Source organism: Acomys minous (assembly GCF_964271855.1).
Source record: "Acomys minous genome assembly, chromosome: 18".
Classification (NCBI taxonomy): Eukaryota; Metazoa; Chordata; class Mammalia; order Rodentia; family Muridae; genus Acomys; species Acomys minous.
Genome location: NC_140501.1, coordinates 18,543,946 through 18,555,241, shown reverse-complemented (window position 1 = coordinate 18,555,241; position 11,296 = coordinate 18,543,946).

Sequence of the window (11,296 nt, the reverse complement as noted above, 5' to 3'; positions counted from 1 at the left end):
TGTGACCATTATCTTGGAATATTTTTTCCCAGCCTTTTACCCTGAGGTAATGTCTGTCCTTGTAGGTTAGATGTGTTTCTTGGATGCAGAAGAACGTTGGGTCTTGTTTATGCATCCATTCTGTTAGTCTATGTCTTTTTATTGAAGAATTGAGACCATTGATGTTGAGAGATATTAATGACCAGGGACTGTTAAGTCCCTTCATTTTGATGTTTGTTACAGTCAAGAATTTGTGAGATTGTGATTTTGCGATGGTGTAGTTATCAATTTCCTGTGTAGTTTTGGTTGTAACTCATTCCTGTATGGTGGAGGTTTCCTTCTAGTAACTTCTGTAATGCTGGCTTTGTGGATAGGTACTGTTTGAATTTGTTCCTGTCATGGAATATCTTGCTTTCTCCATCAATGGTTATGGATAATTTTGCTGGGTACAGTAGTCTAGCCTGGCATCTGTGGTCTCTTAGGGTTTGCAGAACCTCTGCTCAGGCCCTTCTGGCTTTTATGGTCTCTGCTGAGAAGTTGGGTGTAATTTTGATAGGTTTGCCATTGTATGTTACTCTGCCTTTTTCTCTTGCAGCTTTTAATATTTTCTCTTTGGTCTGTATATTTTGTGTTTTTATTATTTATGTGGCGGGAAGATTTTCTTTTCTGGTCTATTCTATTTGGTGTTCTGTAGGCCTCTTGTATGTTCATATGCATTTTCTTCTTCAGATTGGGAAATTTTTCTTCTATGATTTGGTTGAAGATATTTTCTGGGCCGTGGAGTTGGGTGTCTTCTCCTTCCTCAATGCCTTTTATTCTCAGTTTTCTTCTTTTTATGGTGTCCTTGATTTCTTGGATGTTCTGTGTCAGGAACTTTTCTGATTTAGCATTTTCTTTGATGGTTGTTTCAAGTTCTATGAGTGTATCTTCAAGTCCTGAAATTCGTTCCTCCATTTCCTAGATTCTGTTTGAGAAGGCCATCTCTTTGTTGGTTGCTTTCTTCTCTATGGTCTCTCGGTCACATTTTTCTTCTGTGTGTTCCTTTATCATAGATTCTCTTTTCGTCCTCAGATCTTGAAGTGTTTTGTTGATTTCCTTCATCTGTCTGTTTGTATTTTCCTGAAATCCTTCCAGTGCCTTTCTATATGACTCTTTTGTTTCCTCCACCCACCTGGTTTCATCCTCCTGTAGTTATTTACAGATTTCATCCATTTTTTCCATTGTCATCTTCCTTACTAAGGACTTGAGGTCATTTTCTTGTATTTCAATTGTGTTTGGGTTCTCTGCGTTGTTTTCTTTGGGATAGTTGGGACCTGGAGGTGCTGAGCTGTTTTGTTTTTTGTTGATTGCATTCTTAGGCTGTCCTTTAAACATTTAGCTGTTTCTGTTAATGGGGTGTGGCTTCTGGTTTCCTTCACTGGTTGTTGAGAGTGGGTACTTGGTGAATGATTATAGGTCATGTGCTCTTGCCTGTGGGGATCAGGTAGTTTTCTCCCTGACACAGGTAGGTGACCTAGTTTCCACTCCTGGAGACTTTGCTCTACACCTTAGGCTCTGGGCTTGGTCAGCAGAAGTAGGCTTCTGACTGGTTCTTTTCACGTTAGTGTTGTGATTCAGGCCAGCTGTTATGGGCTCTCAGATCAAGGCTGGCAATCTCTGGCTGGGCAAGATGTTTTCAGTTGCCTGCACTTCTAGCAGACCTGTAGTCTAGACCTTGCCCAGCTCAGACCCACTGAGCTATATGCACCTTTTAGACGAGCATATAGACACCTCTAGGGTGTCCAGCCTTTCTCAAGAGGGTGGGAGATCCTGCTGGGGCTGTGTGTAGTGTCCAGCTAGGTTCTAACTGCTTGGATCTGCAGGCTCTATCCCATGTACTCTGTTCCAATGTGGGACCGGTTTAGCCCCTGCAGGCTGCACACTGCTCTCTCTGAGCTAGGTGGACCCAAGCAGCTCAGTACCCTGCACTCTGTTCCAATGTGGGCTTGGTTTGGCCCCCTGGCTGTGCACGGCTCTCTCTGAGCTAGGTGGACTCAGCCCATGGGAGATCCTGCCAGAGCTGTGTGAAGTGTCCAAGCTGGGTTCTAACTGCTGGGATCTGTAGGCTCAGGCCCTGTGCTCTGTTCCAATGTGGGCCCAGTATGGCCCCACTGGATGTGTGCCACTCTTTCTGAGGTAGGTGGACCCAAGCAGCTCAGTATCCCATGCTCTGTTCCAATGCAGGCCTGGTTTGGCGCCATGGGTTGCTCACCACTCTCTCTGAGCTAGGTGGACCCAAGCAGCTTAGTGTCCTGTGCTCTGTTCCAAAGTGGGAATGGTTAGGCACCGCGGGTTATGCACGCTCTCTCCAAGTTAGGTGGACCCAGATGCCTGTGTTTCCACGCTGTGTGGTGTCCTCGGCAGATTAGTGTGGGGCAGGTGGATGGGACCAAGGGCAGCTTCCTCTGTTTCCCTGTAACTTCCACAGGCCAGGGGCTCCGGTATCGACCCACACACTGAATTCAGGCCTTATCTGCCAGCTGCAGCCCACAGGTGGTTTCCGTATGAGCAATTGGAGAGTGGGTTCAGGGCCTCTGTCGACTGATACTTGACACGGGGCCAAGCCCGCCAGTGGTCTGCGCTGTGTGGGACCCAACTCACCTAAAGTTCTCTGGATTTAACAGTCTGTGGCTCCATTCAAGTCCCTGGTCTCCGTGCAGTAGATCAGATACAGTGCTTGCTGGGCGCCGCCATCTTGAGGATCGGCCAGAAATCCAACTCTAGGATACAGTGGTCTACATATAGAAACAGAAATGTTATTACCCATTTTGGCTTCTAGGTAGTACCAATTTGAGATGACCAATAGTAGTCGAATATGAAGCGAGAACCAGATACTGTGTACCATGCTGGCAACTGAAAGGAAAGACTGTACCTAATTCCCCAAATAAGCCAGGAAGGAGACAAATGAGGCAATGATGCACAGAAGTAATAGAAACGGGGAAGGAAGCTAATGTGAGGGACAATATTAAGAGGTTCAGTGAAGGAGAGGAGTTCTGACAGCTATATTTTAAGGCAAAATGATAGAATATGACCAACTCAAACATATTACATATATGTATATACATATATCTATGTATACATATATAGTGTACATAAATATATGAATTTATTGCTTGTTAAAATAAAACCTTAAGTGGACAAAAAAACTAATTCTGAATGTATTCCTCCTTCAATAAGATATTTCTAAAAAAAAAAAAAAAAGAAGATATTTCTTCAGTTCCTTTCAAACTTACTTTGGTTAAAAAAAATTGTTTTTAACTCAAGAAGTGTTTCTGTAATGAGAAAGAAAATAGCACATAATTCTTTTATTATTTAAGGAATTGCAAAACAGTGGATACAGCCTTTAAAGTTTAAGCCAGTTTATAATGTAATGACAAAAAGATGGTTGTAACTATGACAAGGACTACCTGAACCCCAGCTAAATGTTTTAAACCATTGGGCTGCAGCTGTGTGAATGTGTTAATCTCCAATATCTGTTCATTGCAGTGGCCACCATGTTCCCTGGCCCTGCCAATGTGCTCATATGCTCACCTTCTGTGCCACTGGCTCACTGGAATTCCTTGCCCTCCACACGGGGCCAAATTCTCCTTCCAACTTTCTACATGAGGTAGGCCAGCAAAAAGCCATTGCACTTACTCCTTCTTCCTGTGAAAGTGAAGATATTAATGAACATTTCAATGCCTTCTGTTTCCAATTGAGGGCTTGAACCACTCTATGGTTAAATGCTTTATGAAAATCAGACTTCAGAATCAGCTATAGAATGTACAAATGATCTTATTTTGGGGACCACAATTTAAAATCTTATGCATTCACATACAGTGTTTCCAATTTAAAATCTGAAGGCTTAGATTACCTTTTCAGTATCCAATACTTTGTCACAGGTTTTAAACATTCTATACCTTGGGACTAGATAGATGGCTCAGTGGTTAAAAGTGCTGGTTGCTCTTCCAGAGGACCCAGGCTCTCAGTTCCAAGCACCATCGTGGCTTAAAAAAAAACAGTAACTTTAGTTCAAGGATATCCAATGTCCACTTCTGGCATTGGGTATTGAATACACATGTTGCACAGACCAACATGCAGGCAAAACACCCATACACATGAAATAAAGTACTTTTTAAAAAGTGGTCTATACTACATGCTCTTAATTTATAAAATGCAGTAAACTGCAGTTTAATTAGTTGTTAGAAGAAATAAGAAAAATTATTAAAATTTCTATTTATAACAAATCTGATATGATTTATGATTATTGAATAAACAATAACTGACAAAGGTAAAACAAAAGAAAAGAAAACAGCCACAAAAAAAAAAGAGATATTTGCTTTAGTTAACCAACTCCTTTTGCATTTTCCTGAATGCACATCTAAAGCACTGGAAGTTTCTTCTCTGTGTCCTAGTGAGACACTCAGTCCAGCCACAACCATGGAAGTAAAAATGTTGACTATCTGTCTTGGCACTTTGAAAAATGCACCAATTTGTGCTGTACAACTGAACAGCTTTTAAGACGTAGTCTGTTTGGTTCATAGGACAAATTTGATAGAGGAATATATTCTTTGGCTGATTTGAAATATGTTAACCTTTTAATATCTTTTGTGCCAGGGAATATATGGCATATCCCAGGAGCTTAGCATCATTTTACAATGAGGCCGGTGATGAGTCATTTGCTTTGTCACTATAGAACACCTTTGCAATGCTGGTGTGAATTACTGCTCTCTTAGCGTTGTTTACCACCTAATTATTGAGAAGCACCTCCATCCATCACTGACAACTCACTAAATGACTCAAGACACTATAGTATTTGCAACTAGAACAACAAGGTCATCGCAAGTTTAATTAGCCACCATCCATTACAAAACAGCGAATAGCCTATGATGAGAAGAAAAATTCCAATTTCTAAATATGCCTCATAAAATGACAGAGACTTGCTCATTTCCCAGAGATCCTAACAACAAATATATGTAATATCACTTACAAATGTTTTATTATAATCTATAATGAGCAGTGAACAGAATTAATCAGAGGTTACTAATAAGTCTCATATATTGGTTCTTAATTTTAATGTGCATTCACCTTCTAGCATTTGGTATAAGAAGGACACTGTTAGCACTGTGTGAGATGAGGCAAAAATTCTTTTTAGAATTTGAATGTGGACAGATAATATAAAAGGCTGGACTATGCCTTGTTGTCTGTACTTTGATTTAAACCATAAACATTTCTGGATACCAGCCAGTGTTTAGACAAAAGTAAAATTCCTTAAGTTGCTACGATTTTCCAAGTGCATGCACAGGCTTGCTCCTGTACATCTTCTGGTGAGAATTTTATTGCCATTTGTACTCCAGCTGATATACTGGGGCAGAAGCCTCTGAATAAATGAATGCATAGTGGTTTTCATTTTAAAAATGAAATATAAGAACTCATTCAAGGTCAAGACCCTGATGATTAGCTTGGATCGATCAAAATCATCATTTTGAGAGGCTGTATGTTTGGATCTTAAGTAACAGTTTCCCAGTGGGAAACCAGCCCATCTCTCCCTTCTATTTTTTGCCTCATCAAGGCATTTTTTTCCTATTTTGAAACTTTGGTGGATAAAATGAATACTGTTTCATACATTATATATATTTAGCGTTTTATTTATTTCAAATATCAATTAAAATGCTCAATTATTTGATTTTTTATCACATAAACATGATTGAATTATCAATGATTAAATACATCTTAAACTTTTTAAATTGAACTCTGATATAACTCTAAAAATCCATCATATAATAAAATAAAAGTATATCCATAAAATACTTCCTGACCAACTGAAACAGAGGGTAAGCACTGATTTCTCTCTGGATGTTCTTACATACATATTATCAAACTTGAGTAAACATCATATTCTCTTTGAGCACAAGTTATTATATAGATTCCTAGATGATTTCCAAAATCATCTAACTCCCTATATCTTAGAGTTCATGGTCTTGACTAAATACCCCAGAGAAAAATAAATAACTAAAATACTGGTTATTATACAAATAAGTATAAAGTAAAACTGTCCAAAGGCGGGAAGGAAAAATTTCAGTTTTTACAATAGTCTGTGTCACAAAAAGTATACAAATTTACAAAAAGTCAAATTGCAGTATTATAATGCTGTTTATCTTGTCTATCCTTGATTGATTTGTAATATACAATTTGTAGTTTCTTTAGTCTTGGCCTATGTCAAAACATTGACACTGTTATGTATTTCAAATGCATAAAAATGTATTTAAGGCTATGAGGACTATAGGAGATTTTTAATAAGCCTATGATTTGAGTGTGTGTTGTGCATTTATTTTATTTTCTCCCATCATGAAGCTTGGGTGTACCGGTGGAATATTCCCTTGTGGCACCTGGATATTTTGAAGGGTTCCATCTTGCTTTATTTCAGCCTATAAATATATGCCCTAAAGTATTTCTGTGGTGAAAGAAGTGATGTCATATACTAACTCAGATGCAATTTTTGGTCTTTTTTCTCCGTTTGCATTAGGAACAGAAATAAACTCTCATGGCAAAAGAGAAAATTACTATATTATTATTGTTTGTTTTTCCACCAGTTATACTTATTCTCTTCTAAGTTTACGACTCCAAACCCCTGTTCAACATAAAAACCAAAAATCATAATACACCTATAAAAATGTTACATGCTCATTGGTATAGTTGTTTTTTTATTTATTTATAAGAAAATCTCTTTAAAAATAGTAAACAATGTGCACATAAAATAGAATCAGTTATTTTGTATGTACCTTTGTGTGGATATAACTTGATGTGTGTTCCCTGAGCACATCACCCCAAACTACATGCTTCATGCAACTTAATTATAAAATCACAATGGTAACTATGACCCCATTTTCTATTGCAGTCGTTGATGTTTCTTATAACATTTCAAGTGTGTATTGCATTCTTTGTGTATTGACAATGTTCTATCTATGCAACAAGCACAAATGAAGGATCTGGGCACAGTTGGGGAGATCATGGGTCTCTTGATATGTCACTCAAACCCATTGCTAATCTTACAGATTTTCTTCATTACAAAAATTTCCAAAGATCCGCTTGCATCTTTCCTCTTATGGACCACCCCAGTCTCCACCTACCCTTCTGCACCCTATATCCTTTACCATGGAATAGTGGTTATCATGCCAGGTTTTAGCCTCATTGCTTGAGTCAGCCATCAGGTCTGCTATCAGCTCATTAATGGCTTTGGGGGAAATCAATCAATATGCAGAAGTGTTTGGAATGATCCACCACAACTCAGCACTCCATGAACATATGTTTGTTTTACATAGTCATCTACCTATGTCTCTACTCGTATATAATATAACATAACATGGCTGAGTGTCCAGTTTTGTTTCTAAATCTCTGATGAACCATGTTTATCATATAATTTTTATCCAAACACTGATTATGGAGTTCCAGAGCACTCAAATGAAAGCTTAACACTCTTCATGCATAGTACATTATTTTGCTTTAAGCTTCTTACAATTTCTGTCTACATGTAAAACTTAAGCTCAACTAAAGGAGTTGCTGGTTATTCCCTAAACTCCCAGAATTTTTCTGTACTTGAGAGTTCATCTCCTCATTACTCAGAAATTCCAGTGTTCTTGTAACCTCCCTAAATTTTGTCTGTTCTTTAAATCAATTGTGAATGCTTAAATTTTCCTTTATCCATTTATAATTTTGCTTCCATTCTTGGAACTAAAATCAAATTAAGTTTTTCAGTAGAATTTGTATGATAAATATTGACAGGTGGCTGTTATTCTTCAGTAGCAGTGGACTGTCCCTAAATAGTCTATTTTGTTCCCGTTATATTTGCTTGCACTGTATTTGTTGTGTCTTGGCTACATAACTAGCTTACAAATGCAGGACTGAACTCTAAATTTTCTATTCCCTGTTATAGTTATCTTTATAAAACTGTTTGTTTCTCTTAGATTCTCTCTTAATCATTCACACAAATAATTGAGACTCTATTATATTAACAGTAAGCTTCACAGCACAAGAACTGAGTAGTTATTTATGTAGTCACAACCTTCTAAGCTAGTTTGGCTTCCTCCAGAGTAAATCCCTGAGATTACTTGCACTTTGTAGCTTTCCTTCTCCAGCTCTTCTCTTGATGTCTTCTGGACTTCTCCCATGCCTGAATCCCCTACTTCCTCATGCCCTAGCTGGCAGGAAGTCCAGCCCTATTTTCTCCCCTGCTCAGCAATTGGCTGTAAGCCGATTATTGGCATATTATGGGACAATTGGGAAGCAGTATTTATATAATATTGAGACAGGAGATTCTCAGGATAAGGATTATAAACAGATATTAATAATACAGATATAACCTTATGTTTACAGCTCCTCATCTAAAAGAACATATTACTCATGATAACTGTTTATTTCATGATTACTAATGAAAAAAATGAAAAATAAAATCAACTCCCAACATATAGTCATTAGTAAGTTAAATGCATATACTTCCAGCAATTAATGGATGGAACACTAGCAAAGAACCATTTCTTGTTTTTATTATTTTAATCTAAATTGACCAATGTTATTGGTGGAGGCTTTGGAAAATAATTACAGTATAAACTCTACCTATACTTAATGTTATAACAAGTCCTTGTTAAAGTAATGATTTCAGGTATCTGTATAATAAGCATACAATGCTCAAAGAGATTAGGAATCCATGGTGTAAATTGCTTCACATTTTTCTTAGACCAAAGCTCAGAGTTTCTGTTCAGAACCCCACACCAGTCATTCCTCATTTTTTTCTGTCATCTAACTTTAAATTGTATTGTGTGTCCACACGCCTCCCCCCCAAACACAAATGTTCCAATATCCAAAGTTGTAAAACTCTTCATTGCTTTCAGGAGCATACAGTAATTGGAGAAAGTAACCCCTTTAAGGGCAAAATAACACGTTTCTGGATATTCCTGCCCAATCAACAGCCAGCTTTCTAAAACAGGTTTTATGTTAGCACTTTCCCTCTCTTTTTGGCAAAGCATTTCTCTCTCTAATCTCTAACTCTTGGAACTTTACTAATTGAACAATAGCTTGAATAGTTAGAGCAAAGACTTTTCTATTGGTTTCACCAGTAATTATAATATTTACTACAATGTAGGAGTGGAGTGAGATCACTGTTAACTTATTTCTTCACCCACAGCTGACTTCAAACAAGAACTCCTTCACTCAGTTTTGTTACTATAGACAACAGGCTGATCTAGGTTTCTAGAAACCAGTCTTTGCTCCACTTTGATTTTATGCAGAGGATACCACTTCCCACACTCATCTTCCAACATTTTCCTTCATGGGTGACATAAAAAATAGAATTGTTTCTAAAGTGCCACTTGAATCATCACTTTTCCTAATTTCTAATACTAGATAAGGAAGATCAATTTATTTCCTCATGATTGATATTGGAAATGGCATCTAGTTTATAGCAATTTCAAAAGCTTAGTATGGTGTTGGCCACTTCAGTACAGAAATGGAGAGGAAGAGGCAGGACATTGACAAGTTCAAACTCAGCCTGAGCTAAACAGCAGGATTATCTCAGAAGTGAATACATACATACATACATACATACATACATACATACATACATAAAATTCTAGTTCCAGGTAAATTGAACTAAATATACTTAACTCCAATACTTCTATTTTCTCAAGGTAAAAAAAAACCTAGACAGGATGCATGAGCAATCTTATTAAAGATGGTGAGACTGAGCAGTGGTGGTGTGGAGAAGGATGGTAGGTTTAAAGTATGGCCAAGCCAGAATCATGAATCTATTACCATTTATTTTTCCTGTGCTTCTCACCCCTGTGGAAATGAGTCAGAGAATATAGCAAGGAGCTCATGTAAGCCTCCAGTTATTCCTTGAAGATAAGAACACAACATTTAAAACAAAAAGAGAGACTCTCTTACTCCATCATTGCTTTCTTTTCTAAATTCATCTGTTTCCAGCCCCTTACGAACATATCTATGACTGTCAAGAACTAGAGTCAGGAGCCTATAGCAGCATTGCTCTGAAGAAAGAGACTTTCTCTAAATTCAGTGGGATTATGGAACAAGTGGAGGAAAGAATGAGCCAATCACATCCTCTCCTTCTTTGCCTCTCGTATTGTACATGTTAGAACATCAGTGAGCAGTGGTGCATGTAGGGTGATACAAGAATAAATAAAATGTTGAGTTCCAGGAACTGAGATGTGTTATGGAGATTGGAGACAGAGAGAGAGAGAGAGAGAGAGAGAGAGAGAGAGAGAGAGAGAGAGAGAGAGAGAGAGAGAGAGACTGGGAAAGTGAACTCAGGGATATATGCACTCAACTTTAAGCCTTTATGTGGAACACCGACTGTATTCATCAGAATGAACTCTTGAGATATAAAGTAACTTACAACCATCCCCCCCCCCATCACAAGACTGGGATCTGTACTCAGGACAGATCCATGTGGCACTACAACACAATGGTCTTAAAAATGGAGCTGATGTCCCACAGACAGGAAGGTACAATTTATAGACTACACCTCACATGGTTCCTATGCTCTGATGTGCTTATTTTCACAGTGTGTGTACTTGTATACTTTGAAAAAATTACAAAATTACAATTGTTTGTGAGGTAAAATGAAACTATCAACATTTTCCATAATATGTACACAAGACTCCAAGCTTCATAAAACACTAGGGTCACCCAGTACATCATCCTAATATATACACCATATGAAGAGCCACAAAAGCCTCAAATCAAAAGAAATGACAGTATTTATCAATGCTAAGATGACATTGATATTAGAATCACCTGACAAGAACTTTAATGTTTCCATGATAAAGAAGTCTCTCTTGAAACCAACAATCTACAAAAGTCATAGAGAAAAAGGAAGAAATGCACCAAGAAGCATTATAGCCAAAATTAAGGGATTCTATTAACATACCCAGAATACAGCGATATTAATACTAACAGGTCCACATTTACAGCCACATTTTAAAATAGTATCATGGGTGATGCGCACAAAACATAGCCAGGGATATAATAAGAAAAATGAGAACAATAGATGATATTAGTATGGCTATGGAAATCTATATGTTGAAATTGTTTCCGTGATTTATAACTATTTATGGTACAGCATGCTTTCAAATAGTGTGATGAAGCCTGAGCCTTTTAACGTTGGTGGAAATTGTTCCTCAGCCATAAAGGTGGAGAGAGGTCCATTGTTGTAGAATACCACAGTGGCAATTGCACTTACAAAGAATCAGCCTAATATCTCTATTTGCATATCATTTGCATTTTG